This window comes from Myotis daubentonii, chromosome 6 (assembly GCF_963259705.1).
Source record: "Myotis daubentonii chromosome 6, mMyoDau2.1, whole genome shotgun sequence".
Classification (NCBI taxonomy): Eukaryota; Metazoa; Chordata; class Mammalia; order Chiroptera; family Vespertilionidae; genus Myotis; species Myotis daubentonii.
The window spans coordinates 6,827,812-6,840,277 of record NC_081845.1 but is presented as its reverse complement, the minus strand read 5'-3'; the positions used below and the strand labels follow the sequence as shown (position 1 = coordinate 6,840,277).

General features: G+C 45.1%; 1 protein-coding gene across 5 annotated transcripts in view; it reads left to right on the top strand.

The window, feature by feature from the left end:
• The window catches only part of TIAM2 (TIAM Rac1 associated GEF 2), a 162,854-nt gene that overhangs the window by 56,249 nt on the left and 94,139 nt on the right, over positions 1 to 12,466 (top strand). The window contains exon 1 of one of the 5 annotated variants that reach the window (XM_059699973.1): positions 5,699 to 5,964. The exons of 3 other annotated variants lie outside the window; for them this stretch is intronic. The gene's annotated coding sequence lies outside the window, so the exon portion shown is untranslated. Of the gene's footprint in view, positions 1 to 5,698; positions 5,965 to 12,466 lie in introns of those variants that run through there. One more of the 5 variants, XM_059699969.1, reaches the window with a different exon arrangement.

Below are 12,466 nucleotides of genomic sequence, written 5' to 3'. Positions count from 1 at the left end.
TTACATAGAGTGGTTTCTAATAAGTAAAGGTAATGTTTTCTACAAGTGATAAAATTCCTATTACAAATATAATGTGCTTTTGTTTGTTTATTCTGTTTTACAAGGGTCCTGCCTTCATGGTGAAGATAAACTGGGAGGGAGGGAGGCAGGCAGGGAGGGAGAGAGGGAGAGATGGAGGGAGGTGGGAGGAACCAGGAAAGCTGACTTCCGCTGTTCTTAGGGTGATTGGCTGGAGGAGAGGAGAGGGGTGTGTGGTGATAACGATGGAAAGACTGGACCTAATTAGTGGGGCGATTTTAGGATGGCTCATTGGAAGTCTCTGATTTGAAGGAGTTCTCATCTATCAGTTGGCTAACAGTGGAATGCGCTCCCTAATGCGGAATTCGCTCCCTAATGCGGCCCTGAGCTTCCCGTCACCCCGTCACCCTGTGCCTTTAGTGGACCAGAGCGGCCCATCTGTCAGGCTGCTGTGGGAGGGTCTCAAATTAGAAGCAAGATTGGGCCAGATAGATGACCTCCCCCGTCTCTTTCGAAATCTCAGATCTAATTATTCTAGGAATTAAACTGATTAGGAACCTTTCAGCTTAAGCAGTTTCACTTCAGTCTATAAAAAGAAAATGTTGTGAGTGGACTGAGAGGCTGACTATAACCCCTTTTAATTACATTTCACTCTGGGCAGGTGACTTGGACTTCCTTAAATGTTCATATAACCCTTCCAACATGCTCGAAACAGATGTGCCTCGTGGCTAGTATTTATAAGCCAGAATTTTATAAGCATATTCCCTAAATGATATTTTTCTACTGCAAATTTTCATTTTACCTTAGCTGAAGCTCATTTTGTAGTTTTACTTTTGGTAGCATGATTTTTAATATGAATTTTATCGTTTATATAAAACATTACCTTTACTTATTATAAACCATTCTATTTAATTTCAGAATTTAGGATTTTATACACTGTCAATAATTGTAAATTGTCAAAATGTACTTAATTGGGATATAATGACCTCCTGAATAAAAGTTCCTTTAAAGGAAAACTTTTAAATCTTAATTTTTATGTCATTTAATATTTGCTCATTCTTGCAAAAGGAATGAACTGGTCATTTGGTTAAGTTATTGGGGGCTGCTTGTTATGTAATGTAAGGTACCACTCGGACTTTATAAATATTTATGCCATAGAATCCCTCATTTTCATTAAAAGTTTTTTGTACATTTGATGACTTTGAGATGCTTAGGAAAAGTGTGATGAAATTTAGATTTTCTGTGGCTTTAAAACAGTGCATACCATGCTAGGGTTGCATTTTGAATTCTGTTAAAGTTGCTGTTGATATTCAGGATGCTTGGCCATGGGCTGTTCTGGCATTTTCTAGAGGCCAGGCAGCTTGGATGTGAGAACAACTGGAATTTTAAGCAGAAACTGAAAGTTTTGCTCAGTCGGCATAGAGAACACGTGGAGGCTTGTTGTAAACAAAGGGGATGAAGAGGCTCTGTCACTAGATATCGACCACAACAGGCCCTGTCCTTCCTTTCACGGCACCACCTCCGCCAGCGTCACTGCCACCTCTCACTCACCCACTCACCCACCCACCCACCTACCTACCCACTCACTCACCCACTCACTCACCCACCCACCCACTCACCCACTCACTCACTCACCCACCCACTCACTCACCTACTCACTCACTCACCCACTCACCCACCACCCACGGGGTATTTATTGGGCATTCGCCATGTGCCAGGTACTGCTTAAAGTAGAAGGCTTACCAGTAAATACTTTAAACAAGATCCCTGCTTTATGGAGTTTACATTTGCAGGCAGGCCTTGTGTTAAACAATCTACATGTGTTACTTTACTTAATTCTTACAGCAACCCTGTGAGGCAGGTAGATTATTCCTATTTTACAGATTAAGAACCCAAGAAGTTAAGTGACTTGTCCAACGCCACATGGCAGGGTCTGAGGTCAGGGCAGAGGGGCTCTGACGCCTGGGCGCTGAGCTGATGTGCTGGCCCCTGGGAACATGACTGGGGCACATGAATTGCACGTGTCAGTTGCACATGTGTGCGGGTTTCAGCCATGCACTCTGGAGGTAAAACCCCCAAACCCGGGCAGTTTGAGGTGCGGAGGCCAGCCATGCGCTCTCACTGTGTTCTCTGGGATAGTTTGGAAGCATTTGGTTTCAGAAACAGACTTGCCAGGTCTGTGCCTTCTGATGAAATGGGAGAAAAGTTGTCCCCCAAGTCGTATCTCTGTGGATTTTAGGAATTTCACAGGAATATTTCTCTTGCTTCATTTTCTTCTAGCGTTGCCTTCATCTAGATTCTAGAACATTTTCAATGGCAGAGCTCTCAAGTTCCATGTTTCTTGCGCCTACGTTAAATCATTGCTTTTCCAACAGAAATAGACTGAAGTTCTCCCCCCGGGCGTGTATTGCAGGGTCTTTGCTCAGTTGTGTAATTTCATCAAAGTGATGTTTATATTTGTGAGTGTATTTAATCTTTTGGAATCCTGTTGGGATAAATGTAATTTATATTTTAACCTGTATTTGTTATTGCTATTTTATATTCATTTATTTTTACCAAATGAAGTCCTTAGAATCGACTCAATAAAGAATTAGGTTTCATGGGACATTTTCCCCCCTGTAAATTTGTGTGTTTGACTTAAAAAGTGAAGAATTTGGGAAGGAGTCGAGTTTCTTGAGTTTTAAGCAAAGCCGTTATTTCTGACTGCTCGTATTACTTCAGCGATTGTATTTTTAATGTCAGTTTTTCTTATAACTGTTTATAAATTGGTACATCTTTATATTTTTATTTGAAATGGGCGTGATTGTTATCAGCCCCATTTTACGGTGAAGGGGATGGGGTTCAGAAGGCGTCTAAGTTACTGGGAGACGCAGTGCTAAGCCAGGTCGGCTGGTTCTGAAGCCTGCAGTATTCCCACTATGCCCTGTGCCTATTTTTTTTATTATGATTTGTGATAGCGGAGTGCGAGATACTCATGTCCCTGATTACAACTAGGCGAGCCACAGGTTTTGCTTAGTCTTGATTAGGCATGTAGTAAACATGATGTTTTGAAAGGTTTTTAGCTTTATTAAGTATAATTGACATATAAAATTGTAAGACATTTAAGTGTACATCATGGAGCTTTTATATTTCTCTATGTATGTTATATATATACTCACACACTCACACACACACATATATATGTATATATACATACATATATACATGAGAACAGTAAAGTTCTACTTTCTTAGCAGATTTTAATTATGTAATGCAGTTTGTCAGCTGTAGCCACCATGTTTCACACTGGAGCCTCAGAATGTATTAATCTCGTAGCTGAAAGTTTATACCCTTTGCCAGCCTGTCCCTGTGTTGCCCACCCTCCAGCCCCTGGCAACCACTTTTCTACACTTTGTTTCTATCAGGTTGCCTGTGTGTGTGTGTGTGTGTGTGTGTGTGTGTTACATATGTCTTTCCCCCCAAACCCTTTATTAAGAAAATTTGCAAAAATATAAAAAGGTTGAGAAACTTGTACCGTGAGCAATAAACTTGCCACTTGAATTCTATAATTGCTAACATTTTGCTATATTTGCTTTTACATGTGCCATTTTGCATTGTGTGTTTGAGGACAGGATATTTCTTAAGTAGTAATTTACATAATTCTCGGAGGTCTCTGCCCAGGAACTTAATCTTAGATGTTAACACATATGACCTGTATTATTATTTCGGAATGAAGCATTAGACAAAGTCTAGTTTTGTGATTTGGAAGTATGCTGGTTTTTGTAATTTTAGGATGGAGTACTAAATTGAGAGTAGTTGGGCAAAGTCTAAAGAACTTGAAAAATCTTACATAGTTGGAAACCTCTCGTGACTTTATGGACTCATGGAACTTAAGTTATTTGGGTGGCCTTGGTGATATAAAATGGAACGAGACAATGCAAACCCATTGGTAGTGTCTGAGGAATGCTAGAGATAATTCAAATCACAGGCCATTCTGGCATACAGCGGTGGGTGAATAACATGTATCAAAAGGTCAGAATTGTCTTAAATCTAGAAGCAGGAATAGAACAGGGGCCTGCAAATGTGTCCATGCAGTGAATTGTTCCTCTGATAACTTTTTTTAATCTTAGAAGCATATCTCTTTAAATTTCCTTCTTCCTTCGGACATAAATCCTCTCCTCCCTTCGTATCAAGGAGTAGTTCTTGTCTCAAGGTTCTATGGAATAGAGATGCTTGTTACATGCTGGCTGATAGTTCATTTTACTTTTTCTGTTAATAACAGAAGTGATGTTGCTAGATCTAAAGGAACAGGAGCTCCAATGACTCAAGCATTCTTGCTTCTTCCGTGTTTACCCAGAGTATATTTTAGACACACACACACACACACACACACACACACACACACCCCCCAAGTGAACATATTGGGAATTCTCATGTTTTCTGTTATGTGACTTGGCTTCCGTGGCAACCTTCTGACTTCAGTCCCGGGGCTTGTGGTTGCTTGGGTGGCATGTCCTGGCTCTGCTGCCTGCTGCTGACCAGCTTTGTGACCTTGAGCAAGTCACTGAAGGTCTCTGGTTACTTATCCATAAAGAAGTGAGGGGGTTGGGTTAGGTAGTGTTTTGCAAGTCTACTCCACCAGGACTAAAAATTCCTTGGTTCTGTGCTCACACTAAATTTTTTGTGGAGCTCAGATTAATTTTTATAACTAGTAGACGGATGGTCTTACTATTTGCCAATTAAGATTAGAAAACATAGCTTCAAGCATATATTAACTATATAGAAACTGGATGAGAAAACATTGTGTGTGTGTGTATGTAATGATTCATTTTCATGAAGATAAGGAATTAAAAGCTTATATGTCTAAAGTAGAATCTGATCATTAATATTAAGCAGAAATCTTGTCTGTTGCATATGCAGATCCATTCACATTTTACAAATAATGAAAATATTAACTTAAAACATTGTCACATGTTTATCCAGGACAACTTGAAAACTTCTGCTTACACGGTTTTCTTCTATAGAATATAATTTCAAAACTTTAACAACTATGGAGATAGAATTCTTTTTTTCCATTCAGCACCCTCTCCCCAATACTTAATATAAAAAGATCTTTCATGTCTACGTGACATTGAAAGTCTTTCATCAAAAAATGCAGCAGAACTTAAAGAACACTTGACCCTCGGGCCTGTCACCTTGTAAAAGGCCACTTAGCGCCTGTCTGTGATAAACCAGAGCCCTGTTGGGAGAAGGAGGACAGCAGAGCCGCCGGGCACCGCAGCTCCGCTAGCCCACAGATGAAAGGACCCCGCACGCATGGAGCCTGGAGTAAGCGCACACTCGATATTGTGCAAATCACAAATGAATTGGAAGGGCTGCTGTGGAGGCAGGGTTTTTATGACCCTCACATTCCGGCTGTGGTTTTGGAGACTGAATGTTTATTCCCGTTTTTAAACACAAGGATGGTAGGTGTGCCTTCTTCCTGCTAAAGAGGCTTAAAAAAAAAAAAAAAAGCTCCCTCCGAGAGAGTGACCCTTTATTCATCAGCCCCGGGTGCGCCCTCCTCTGGGACGTCGGTGGTCCTTCTGGAATGCGCCTCCAACAGCAGCCCAGTCATGGGCCAGCCAGGCGGCAGCGAGGGCCGCTCCAGGCTGTGCTGGCCACGCGCTCCGGGCAGCCCATGGAAAACCACTTTCTGGTTAAGGCTGCATCATACTCTTCCACCAATGGAAAAAACTGAGCACGGTGAGGGCGTGGAGCTGGCAGACAGAAATACAGGCAGCCTCGCACAGGATCCGCTTTTAGCTGTAACGGCTGCGCGTTGGATGTCAGACGCCGCTTCCTGCCTGGCCATGGGCGGACGGGGGAGAGGGCTGGGGCTGTGGACGGAGCCCCGGACTCGGCAGCTCGCGCTTCTCACTGACAGAGCCTGACAAGCGCTGGCTGCAGCCACCCCTTTTGACGAAGGTAAGGCTACAGAGTTTATTTCCCCGCTTTTTGGAGTCGAGGCGGGATTTTACATGTTCCTTGACATGTTCTTTTGGGCGGTAGCTCATCATGCGCTCACTTTACTGTGTTTTGCATGATTTTGTTCGTCGGCTGCACACGCTGCTGTGCCTGGGGGAATGGCACCTTGAAAGTGGGGTGTCTGTATGACACCTAAAGTGGTGCATTGCCGTTGCCCACCTCATTCTACTAATGAACTCCCCCAGAGCGGGTGGTACATGTTGTGTGGATGTATTTTTGCTGAGATCTCGAGAAAGGGCCAGCTCCCAGAATGATCAGGTGAAGGCATTAATGACTATTACCTTATCTTCACCGGACACACAAGGAAGTTAAGATGTGGCAGAGTTTGTGTTTGGCGTTTCCTGGATGTTGTGTAGCCTTCGTTTTGAGTTGAGAGAGCTCCCCGACGAGTTACTTTTCAGACTTGTAATTTGAGGTTCACTGTTTCTTCAAGTTTGTCCTTAACTTTTGTCTTGAACTTTGTGAAAAAAGAAGTGGAATCCCCTGCGATCCGAGTGTGTGTGTGTGTGTGTGTGTGTCGGGGGTGGGGGTACCTGTGTAAGCAGAGTGACTGAGTCACCCCCCATCCCTCCCAGGCGGCTCATTCGTTAGGCGTCTGTCCCAGCACGGAGCCTCCCGGCCAGGACCCAGGAAGCCGGCCCCCACGCGCGGCTGCCTCAGCTTTACGTTCATTTGGCCAAGCATGTAATTCTCCGAAAATTGGTAGGTGGAGAGACAGAAATAGGAAGCTCTATTGAAGTCGTTGTAGCTTGGAGGATTATTTATAGAATTTCTGGAAAGTAAGGGCCCAGCTGCACAGCTGCTGGAGTTTCTCCTACCAAGTCAGAGCGTTTCCCTGCGGCCCGGCGTCCTCAGCTTGCTCCTGGTGCAATGGGGCTGTGAGTCAGCTCAGGGGGGCGGCCGGCTCCCGGCCGTGTCCCCTACGTGGGACATTGTGCACCACTGGTTCCTTCATTTCCTTTACAGAAGTGTCAGCTAGGGGTGGAGGAATGGCCAGTGCTGTCCAGGGAGCTTAGAATGAGCAGACACATTGGTAACATTTTATTTAGTACTTTAAAAAATATATATATACACACACACACACACACACACATACATACACAATCAGTACAATGAAGTGAATTAGTTATGCAAATAATAATAATAATAATAATAATACCTTGAGAGTATTTCCTTAGGAAGTTTTCAATAGTCAGTATTTTTGGAAGTGTCAATGAAGTACTGATGGGGTGGTCATAATAATCTGGCCACTCAGTGTATATTGATTTCAGAGAGGAAGGGAGAGGGAGAGAAAGATAGAAACATCAATGATGAGAGAGAATCATTGATCGGCTCCCTCCTGCACGCCCCACACTGGGGATTGAGCCCGCACTTGGGCATGTGCCCTGACGGGGAATCGAACTGTTACCTCCTGGTTCATAGGTTGATGCTCAACCACTGAGCCACGTCCATTGGGCTTATTTAGTGCTTTTGTTGGATCTAGAATGTTCTGCTGAGACACAGCCTGCAACTGTCTAGAGCAGGTTCAGAGCAAGCGTCACCAGCCTTCTTCTCGAGCCACATTGACGCCTGTCACCGGCTTTGATTTTGACCAGAGTTCCTGGGCAGAGCCTGAGGTCTGGGGAAGAGCCCATGACTCCAATCCGCACGGACTGGACTGTGAAGAGTGTTGTGAATGCAAATAGATAACACCTGTCTGATAGTTCAGGGTGGCGGGAGTGACTTGGAAAGCCCCCTCCATAGCCCAGGCCTGTCCGAGGGCGCCTGAGTGTGCGAGATAAGGGCTGGGCTGTTTGCCAAGAGATTGCGCCTGCAAAGTGGCCCCCACTTAACCACTAAGTAAAACAGATGGTTCTGTCCTGGTGGTCCAAGATTGTGTTTGAGAAGAGCCATATTCCCTTGGCAGAGATTGAAGGTTAGTCGGGGTCTCCACCACCTCCTCTACCGAAGACAGCGAGTGGGCGTGGGAGGAGCACAGGGGGAACTGGAAAGGGAAGCCCGCAGGCCTTCACTGTCTGAGACGCGGGGCTCGGTCCCCATGTGCCTGCGGGCCTGGCCCACTTTGTGAGACTCAGAGACAATAAACCACGTTCGTGAGATTGCTTAGCTCAACTGTTCAATTAAAAAAAAAAACTATGTCCTTTTTATGGAACCTTTAAAATAAGTCTTTTGGACATTCAGGATAATTTCAGTGATAATGGATATTTTTCATTTGATATTAAGTGTATGCTAATAAGAGTAAAAATGGCTTATAAAAGAGATTAAGGTATGGGTTTGAAAAAAAATATTAGAGACAGGAAAAAGTAATAAAACAGAGGCAGATAAACCTGAATTTCTGACTGTTGACACACAAAAGTACTAAGCATTGTGTTGTAACAGTTTGAGTTTCTAATAATGGTGGGTGAGTGTCTTTTGATTGCTCAGTCGTATCTAAAATGGAGGCTTTAATGTTGGCGTCCCAGGAACATAACTATACCCGATTCCAGCTACGTATCGGCCTTAGTATGGTAGAACCGAAAAGAGGCCTTAGACAGTCTCTCAAATGGGAAAACTGAAGGAGGACAGAACGGAAGCGGCTTGCCCAACGTTCCGGAGATGGTCGGTTGCGGATCTGGAGCGAGATCCCAGGTTTCCTGTTAGTCCTTCCCTAACACTCCCTGTTTCTTTCGTTGCAAATACTTTGGCACATCCTCAGATATCTTCGTAAATTACCATAGACGTGTATGTGTGTACATATGTCTGTCTGTGTGTGCACATGTACCTATATCTGTACATACACATGTATCTCTCCATTTTGTCGTTCCTTCCCCCCCGCCTCCCCTTCCTCCCTCCCTCCTTTCTTGCCTCTGCTTACCTGCCTACTTACCAAGCCAGACAGAAGTAAACCTCCAATCAGAGACAACACAAAGGCTTTTGTTTTTCTCGGATCCTAGTGAAGTTCAAAGCTGTGCACTCGGTTGGTGTCCCTCACTCCCCTTGACGGAGGACTCCAGCCGCTGGTGATGAGCAGCCGTGATGAGACCTCACCTGCCGGCCAGTTCTGGTTTCAGCCTTAGCGGAGGAGGTTTTCTCAGGATCCCATTCCAGTCGAAGGTTGTTAGTGTCTGGCAGTTCCCAGCCTCCTGATGAGACATAGGCTATGGGAGGGAACAACAGCAGCAATGACAACACAGCAGGTGGGCTTTAGCTTTCAGGGCCAAGGTCATGGAAGGAGCTTTCGGAACAATAAACTTTACAGGTACAGGAGTTCTCTGCCTCTCGGAAAGGGATGCGGTGGGAGCTACAGATAGTGTCAGGAGGACGTGGAGCCAGGGCGTTCCTAGGACTTAAATAAAGGCTTCAGAATCCCGGGTATCGTTAGGACAGCATGGGAAAGTGAAAATGATCCCTGTGCTGTGTGGGACTTGACCGTGGCACGTCTCCATGGCAGCAGAATTGGTAGAGCGGGGTTTCTAAAACAGATGTGAAGAGGGCTGAAGAGGTATGGAGTGTGCAGCTGCGAAAGCGAAAAATCCATACGATGAAAGCCAGGGAAAGGAAACTCTGAATGGCGCGGATGAAAATAGATCTGCTTTCAGGTCTTCTGTAGCCACTCCCGGAAAGCAGAAAAAGGCATCTGAGAGATAAGTGAGAGGAACATTATACAGTAACAGCCACGAACCAGGGAACCCGGGATCTGAAGAGGTAGCAGAGGGGAAGGAACTTCATGACAAGTGGATGTAAATTCATGGAACGTACACGCACACTCACATACGTGTCTATGCATAATTTATTGAAAATTGATAGGATGAGCCACCAACAGGTCAAAAACAACCACCCAAATTAAATACAAACAACAATTACAGGACCCCAGAGATAACTGGAACCTAGCAAAAACCTTCACTTACGTTTTTATTTTCACATGTGACTTACAGGGGGAAAAAATGGAAATTCTAAGAAGACACAGGGATAAGCAATTTACCAAAGACTTCCTCACTGGAGCTGACACTCTCTAGTGCCCTACCACAGGTGTATACTAGTATAGTTAGCTCTTCTCAGATGTCCTTCTCACGTTCCTCTAACGTACAGGCGACTGCTCCTGGACAAGTCCTCCTTGTGGGCATGAGAGTCATTCCCTTTGGCTACTTAAGGACAACACCAGCAGTTGCCCCTGTCCCCACTGCCACATCACAGTTTATTTCCAAGCGACCCACTCGCAGGCAGGGATTTATCCTAAAGGTTCACATACATGACAACAACAACCAACATCAAAGAAACACACGTTTCTTTATCCTTCTAGCTATCCTCTGATCCTATGGTTCCCCTTTACAGCAAAACTCTTGAGCATGTTGTCTTTGCCAGTCTTTTCAGTTTCATGGTCCTCATCCTCAAACTCACTCCAACCCGGCTCTCTCCACCCCACTCTGCTCTGGTCAAGTTCATGGCTCACCTCCCTCCGGGGCTCTCTTCTCAGTCCTTGCTCTTTGAACCAAACCGCAGAGGGTGACTGCTCTTGGAGGAGTTCTCCTCATGCCCTTGTCCAAGAGCAGTCACCCTCTGCGATTTGACTCCTGTGGACGATTTTCTCCCTAAAATGACTTCCCCTTCCCCCCAATTGGCTTTGAGGACAACGTGTTCTCTTGGTTTCCTTTTAATTTGATTTGCCGCCTGCTCCTTCTGTTTCCTCGTCTGTTTCTCATTATTTCCTTGGCCTCTACATGTTGGGGTGCTGCAGGGCCTCTTTGCACCTCTTCTCTTTCTTGTGTTTACTATTCCCTTGGGGAGCTCATCTGTGTATGTTTAAATACCATCTTCACAAGCATGTTAGCAAGTCTGTACCTAAGACCCACCTCTTCCTGGAACTCTAGGCTCTTATATCCGACTGTCCACTCAGTGTGGCCACCTTAACGTCCAACAGACATATGCAGAAACCAACTCTGACATATGCAGAAACGAACTCCTTGCCTCTCTCCCAAGCCTGCTCTACTTTGCCTTCCCCATTCTCACATGGCTTACACTCAAAATCTTACCATCTCCCTGGCTCGTCACCCCTTCCTCCCATCCATCCAATCCCATTGGCTCTCTCTTCAACTCTGTCTGACTCAGACCATTTCCTATGCTCCCACCTGACTCCGACTCACATCATCTCTCACCTGAATTAGCCTAGCAGGCCTCAGGGCTCCCACTTTGCTGCCCACAGCCCAGATCCGCAGGGCAGCCACAGAATATGCCCCATGATCAGCCTTCTCGAGGCAAAGCCCTCTAATCATGACTTTCAGTCTCAATGTGAAAGCCAAAGTCCCTAAAATGTCCCTTTGCGCTGTATTCTCTGGCTCCCTGTCCCCTCTCTGACCCCTGCTGCTCCAGCCACACTGGCCTCCTGCCTGTCCCACCTCCCTGGGCACTTGTACTTTCTCTCGTCCGTTTCCAATGCTTTCCCCAACATCTACAGGGTCTTCCCTCCTGCAAGTTCCTGCTTAACAGTCACCATTCAGGGAGGCCTTCCTGTATTTTCCTTTCTAGATGACAGCACCCTCCCCTCATATTACCTACCAGCGGCCCGATGCATGAAATTCGTGCAAGAGTAGGCCTTCCGCCCTGACCGGTTTGGCTCAGTGGATAGAGCGTCGGCCTGCGGACTGAAGGGTCTCGGGTTTGATTCCGGCCAAGGGCATGTACCTTGGTTGCGGGCACATCCCCAGTCGGGGGTATGCAAGAGGCAGCTGATTGATGTTTCTCTTTCATCGATGTTTCTAGCTCTCTATCCCTCTCCCTTCCTCTCTGTAAAAAATCAATAAAATATATTTAAAAAAAAAAAGTAGGCCTTCCTTCCCCTAGCTGCCGGCACCGGCTTCCCTCTGGCACCCGAGACCCAGGCTTCCCTTGCAGCCCCGGCTTGTCGGGAAGGTCGTCTGGAAGGACGTCTGGACTAATTAGCATATTATGCTTTTATTATTATAGATTTCCCCCTTTCCTTCTCTGTTGCTAAAGTACTTATCCCTCTAATATATATATAACAAACTTATGTTCCTTTTTTATTTGTCATCTCTCCCCACTATAATATAAGCTCCATGAGATCAGGGATTTTTCTAGGGGGGTCTATTTATTGCTGTCTCCCCAGGCCTGGAACAGTGTGTAGCACAGAGTAGTTGATCACTAAACATGTGTTGCATTAATTAGTGCAAGTGTAGCCTACCCAGGACACCTGATGATGTTGCCCAAGTGACCTATTATACGTGCTCAATATCATTGAACTCCTATATTTTATCTTTAAAAAGGTAAATTATATAGTTTATGATAGATATGTATTTATTAGGGCAGCGATTTTTTTATTACTTAGCATTAAATGAAATTGAAGCTTCAGAAAGATGCCCCTTGGTTATTCTGTGATCTGAGCATCCCCACCCACATGACCTTGGTCTACCCCCACAGTCTTTAGGAGGTGTATTCTAGGTTATCATTG